Source organism: Lethenteron reissneri, chromosome 68 (genome assembly GCF_015708825.2).
Source record: "Lethenteron reissneri isolate LAM-NWPU_2019-01 chromosome 68, ASM1570882v1, whole genome shotgun sequence".
Lineage (NCBI taxonomy): Eukaryota > Metazoa > Chordata > Hyperoartia > Petromyzontiformes > Petromyzontidae > Lethenteron > Lethenteron reissneri.
In genome coordinates, this window is record NC_083846.1 from 2,802,625 (window position 1) to 2,809,157 (window position 6,533).

A 6,533-nucleotide genomic window follows, 5' to 3' on the forward strand; every position below is an offset into this window, starting at 1 on the left:
GGCGATGTATACTACACATCACACCCGGGGTTGCTCATTTAAGGCTGAGTCGACGATCTTGGAGGCCCAGGACCGGTTCCAATACAACCTCCTCCTCCTCCAACAACCAGATGTGATCCACGTGAGCACATCGGATGTCGGACCACGTGCGCGCACCCTCACCCCCTCCCTTCGCACACACCAGAAGTGGGCAATAAAAATTAACCCGTAAAAACAAAGTTTTTCACTATAAATCCTTTATATGCGTGGCGGCTAGAGTCCTCTCGTCCTCTGGCTTGAGATGGCTGCCACCTATGGGTCAGATGATTGCCTGCCACCATTAAGCAATTGGTAATTAAATTGAATTTATTTTTCCTAAAAAGTGTAAAATTTTGGATTTTTTTTCACGAAAATAAATTGTCACGCACAACGAGTCTGTGTGCAAAATGTCAGCTCGATTGGATCACGGGAAGTGGGTTAAAAAACGACCGTAAGATTTGCACGGTCGTAAGCGCGCAAGCAAGTGAACTTAATATAAAGGATTTTAAAATGACACGGAGAGACATTTAACATTTTCGAATTTCAAGAGCCGCCAATGGCACTGTGGGTCCTTATTTAATAACACTCACGAAGCAGCAGTCCCTTTAAATCGGCGGTCATCGTAGCCTTCATCATTGCATCGTTAAAAACACATTCCTGCGGAGGGAGCTGGTAGGAACGTTGGGTTGCTCGGTCAATGGCCAGGGTCAACGGCGGCGTGGTGTATTCCGCAAATATGGCCGACTGTGAGGGCGGGCACAAGCCGGCGTGAGTAGGTTAAACGTTGAGTTTTATAAGGGCACCACGAGGTGACCAGCCCCTCCCCACCCAGCCCCACCGCTCCCACCCCCCACCCAGCCCCACCCTCCCTCCCCACCCAGCCCCTCCCCACCCTCCACACCCAGCCCCTCCCCACCCAACCCCTCCCCACCCTCCCCTCCCCACCCAGCCCCTCCACACCCTCTCCTCCCAGCCTCTCCCCACCCAGCCCCTCCCCACCCTCCCCACCCAGCCCCTCCCCACCCTTCCCACCCAGCCCCTCCTCACCCTCCCCACACAGCCTCTCCCCACCCTCCCCACCCAGCCCCTTTCACACCCTCCCCTCCCCACCCAGCCCCACCCTCTCCACCCAGCCCCTCCCCACCCTCCCCACGCTCCCCTCCCCACCCAGCCCCTCCCTGCACGACGGACACAATAATCCCCTGCGGGCTGGTGTAACCAGGAGGTTCCTACCAGCACAAAGCAACGATGTTAATAACCACGCGGCGGGTTTGATGAAGCGAAGTCAAGTTGCTGTTTACGTTGCCCCGTGCTTAATTTGCGTTTTCCACGATTTTCCTTCTAAATGAATAAAAAAAAAATCTTCCCACGTCTCGCACCCCCCAGCTCAAGAAGAGCCAGCGCACGGAAGAGCCGGTTTGCGAGCCCCCCCACTTGCCCCCCACTAAGCCACAGGATCGAGAGGAGCAGCCCCCTTCTCCCGACCCTCCCATGTCCCCCCCACCACTCCCAAATTCCCCGCTCCCGTATTTAAGGGCCGAGCTTGCGAGGCGCGCGGGAGGGAATCGTCAGGGGCGAGGGGTTCCCTTTTGTTGCCCTCGGAGGGTGTCGTGGCCGGAACGAGCTGTGACCACGCCGACAGGACGCGACACGTGGCTCGCAACTCGCCCAGGAATCGCCGTCAAGTTCGAGGCAAGGTGTGAAGAGAGCGAGAGACAGAGAGACAGAGAGACAGAGTTGTGGGGGGATGCGGGGAGTCCAGGAGTTTGTGGGGCATCTGCTGCCTCGGTGTGGCGACGGAAATTCATTTCGCACCCAGACCCGGTCTCCCTTGTCGCTGCGTCGAGCTTTACGGTTGAAGTTTTGCTGCTGCTGCTGGTGTTGTTGTTACTGCTGCTGTTGTTGTTGTGGCTGCTGCTGCTGCTGGTGTTGTTGTTGCTGTTGCTGCTGCTGCTGTTGTTGTTGTTGCTGCTGCTGCTGCTGTTGTTGTTGTTGTGGCTGCTGCTGCTGTTGTTGCTGTTGTTGTTGTTGCTGCTGTTGCTGCAAGTCGTGTGACGACAATAATACGTGGTGCAGACAGTCACCCAGTAACTCAGCCAACCACTCACCCACTCACCCATTCATCTAACAAGACACTCACCCACTCAGCCAACTCGCTCATTCATCTAACAAGACACTCGGTAACTCAGCCAACCACTCACCCACTCGCTCATTCATCTAACAAGACACTCAGTAACTCAGCCAACCACTCACCCACTCGCTCATTCATCTAACAAGACACTCAGTAACTCAGCCAACCACTCACCCACTCGCTCATTCATCTAACAAGACACTCGGTAACTCAGCCAACCACTCACCCACTCGCTCATTCATCTAACAAGACACTCGGTAACTCAGCCAACCACTCACCCACTCGCTCATTCATCTAACAAGACACTCGGTAACTCAGCCAACCACTCACCCACTCGCTCATTCATCTAACAAGACACTCAGTAACTCAGCCAACCACTCACCCACTCGCTCATTCATCTAACAAGACACTCGGTAACTCAGCCAACCACTCATCCACTCGCTCATTCATCTAACAAGACACTCAGTAACTCAGCCAACCACTCACCCACTCGCTCATTCATCTAACAAGACACTCGGTAACTCAGCCAACCACTCACCCACTCGCTCATTCATCTAACAAGACACTCAGTAACTCAGCCAACCACTCACCCACTCGCTCATTCATCTAACAAGACACTCGGTAACTCAGCCAACCACTCACCCACTCACCCATTAATCTAACAAGACACTCAGTAACTCAGTCAACCACTCACCCACTCGCTCATTCATCTAACAAGACACTCAGTAACTCAGCCAACCACTCACCCACTCGCTCATTCATCTAACAAGACACTCGGTAACTCAGCCAACCACTCACCCACTCGCTCATTCATCTAACAAGACACTCGGTAACTCAGCCAACCACTCACCCACTCGCCCATTCATCTAACAAGACACTCAGTAACTCACCCAACCACTCACCTACTCGCCTATTCATCTAACAAGACACTCAGTAACTCAGCCAACCACTCACCCACTCGCCCATTCATCTAACAAGACACTCAGTAACTCAGCCAACCACTCACCCACTCGCTCATTCATCTAACAAGACACTCAGTAACTCAGCCAACCACTCACCCACTCGCCCATTCATCTAACAAGACACTCAGTAACTCAGCCAACCACTCACCCACTCACCCATTAATCTAACAAGACACCCAGTAACTCAGTCAACCACTCACCCACTCGCTCATTCATCTAACAAGACACTCAGTAACTCAGCCAACCACTCACCCACTCGCTCATTCATCTAACAAGACACTCGGTAACTCAGCCAACCACTCACCCACTCGCTCATTCATCTAACAAGACACTCGGTAACTCAGCCAACCACTCACCCACTCGCTCATTCATCTAACAAGACACTCAGTAACTCAGCCAACCACTCACCCACTCGCCCATTCATCTAACAAGACACTCAGTAACTCAGCCAACCACTCACCCACTCGCTCATTCATCTAACAAGACACTCGGTAACTCAGCCAACCACTCACCCACTCGCTCATTCATCTAACAAGACACTCGGTAACTCAGCCAACCACTCACCCACTCGCCCATTCATCTAACAAGACACTCAGTAACTCACCCAACCACTCACCCACTCGCCCATTCATCTAACAAGACACTCAGTAACTCATCCAACCACTCACCTATTAATCTAACAAGACACTCGGTAACTCACCCAACCACTCACCCACTCGCTCATTCATTTACCAAGTCACTCAGTAACTCACAAACTCAGACAACCACTCACTCACCCAAACATTCATTGACTAAGTCACTCAGTAAATCGCCCAACTCAGCCAACCACTCACCCACTCGCTCACTCGTCTAACAAGTCACTCAGTAACTCACCCACTCACTCACCCACCCACTCACTCACCCACCCACCCAATAATTAATTTCCCAAGTCACTCAGTAACTCACAAACTCAGCCAACCACTCACTCACCCAAACATGCATTGACTAAGTCACTCAGTAACTCACCCGCTCACCCACTCACTCACCTACTCACTCACCCACTCGCTCACTCACTCACCCACCCAATAATTAATTTCCCAAGTCACTCAGTAACTCACAAACTCAGCCAACCACTTACTCACCCAAACATGCATTGACTAAGTCACTCAGAACTCACCCGCTCACCCACTCACTCACTCACCCACTCACCCACTCACTCACCCACCCACCCAATAATACATTTCCCAAGTCACTCAGTAACTCACAAACTCAGCCAACCACTCACTCACCCAAACATGCATTGACTAAGTCACTCAGTAACTCACCCGCTCACCCACTCACTCACCCGCTCACCCACCCTCTAGGGATGCGAAAACGACAACGAGCCTCTGTTGTGAGGAGCGGTGGCGCAGTGGTTAGGGAGCTACGCTACGAATCCGGCGGCCCAGAATTAAATTCCCGCTCACGGCCATCACCGGTGACGATTTTTCTGAACCGGTCCTGGGCCTCCCCTAGGTCGACTCGGCCTCAAATGAGTTCACGCCGCGGTGCATAAACATCGCCACTGGGGAGACAAAGGCGGCCGGGCGTGGTGCTGACCACCCAACCCCCCCCCCCCCCCTTCGTGTGCCGTTCTGGCCTTCATAGGTGCTCACTAACAGCACTCGCCCCAACAGTCTGTGAAGGCTACACGGGGGATCTTTGTCATTGTTTCGTGTTAAGATTAAACGGTCCTGACGCCAAATTTCCCAGCTAAACTCCGTTTAAAACATATAACCTGCAGATTAAATCTTGACTGAAAGCTTCCCCGACTACCGAAATAACCAACGAAGATGAAAACCGGCAGATGAGTTGCCCTTAACTAAACGCTTGAAGTATTTTCACCACAGTTCCTTGAATGGTGGTGCTGCTGCTGGTGAAGGCTATACGGGGGATCTTTGCCTTTGTGTGTATCCTCTGCGCGATGTTAGCTCACGGGAACGGGACATTCCGGTAAGGTGAGTAATCTGGCTGTACCAGAGAAGGTGGTGATGAGGTGGGTGGGTGGGGGGTTATTAATCTATTACTGGTAGGAACCTCTTGGTTACACCAGCCCACAGGGGATTGTTGTGTCCGTCCATCGTGCATCAAAAAATGGGAGGGGTGGGGCTTTGTTTAATCAAAACACACACCCGTGTAGTCACTAACATTGTACATTTTTAAACGATAGATTCCCCCCCCCTCCCTCCACCCCCCTCCCTCCACCCCCCTCCCTCCATCCCCCACTCCTCCCTCCCTCCATCCCCCACTCCTCCCTCCCTCCATCCCCCCTCCCTCCCCCCCTCCCTCCCTCCCTCCTCCCTCCTCTCCCCCTCCCTCCTCCCTCCTCTCCCCCTCCATCCCCCTCCTCCCCCCCTCCATCCCCCGCTCCCTCCATCGCCCCCTCCCTCCATCCCTTTCCTCCACCCCCCCTCCCCCCTCCCTCCACCCCCCTCCCTCTATCCCCCCCTCCCTCCATCCCCTTCCTCCCTCCCCCCTCCCTCCATCCATCCCCCCATCCCCCCATCCCCCCTCCCTCCATCCCCCCCTCCCCCCTCCCTCCATCCCCCCCTCCCTCCACCCCCCCTCCATCCCCCTCCTCCCCCCTCCATTCTCCCTCTATTGAAGGGGCGCCTACCACTCTCGGGGTCTATCTCCTGCGGGCCAAATCGTTGGGCCCTCTTGGCCACGGCCGCGCCACGGCGGCCGCGTGGCCCTTGACATTTGCCCCACACGTGACGGACGCTCGTCCCAGCTGATGGGTGCTCCACCTCGTCTCGTGATTGTCGTCGTCGGCGTCAAAGCCACGAGGCGCCACACGCCGCGAGATTTGCTGTGGTCTGGGACAATGTTTGCTGTTGTTGTTGTTGTGGCTTTTGCTGCCTTGGCCCAAGCTTTGCAAAATCGGAATTCATTCGGTGAATCAGTTCACCAATGTCACCTTGCTCTATTTGAGGCCGAAAGCAGGTGCACTAGCAGCGGAACGTTAGATCCCCTATGCGACGTCAGGGGCCGTCCATAAATGACGTCACGCACCTAGAGGGGTGGGGGGTGGGGTCAGACATTTGTGACGATGTGTGGAGGGGGGGAGGTTGAGAAATGTGACGTCACGTCAAATTGCGCAACTTTAAACAAATATAGACAACACGTTCTACTTAGTTAAATAGACTTTTTACTAAATGTTTTCTCCTACAACATCAGGGTGCAGCGCCACACTAAATACGCACTACAATGACAATAGTTTAAAGCCATTTGAAGCGTGTTTTATTTTTTTTGGGGGGGGGCAGAGCATTGTGACGTCATATTTGAAGGGGGGGGGGTCTGACTTTTTGTGACGCCGTGTGACGAGGGGGGGGGGGGTAAAAAAAATCGTCCAAAACCGCGTGACGTCATTTATGGACGGCCCCTTACCGCGCCTCGATTTG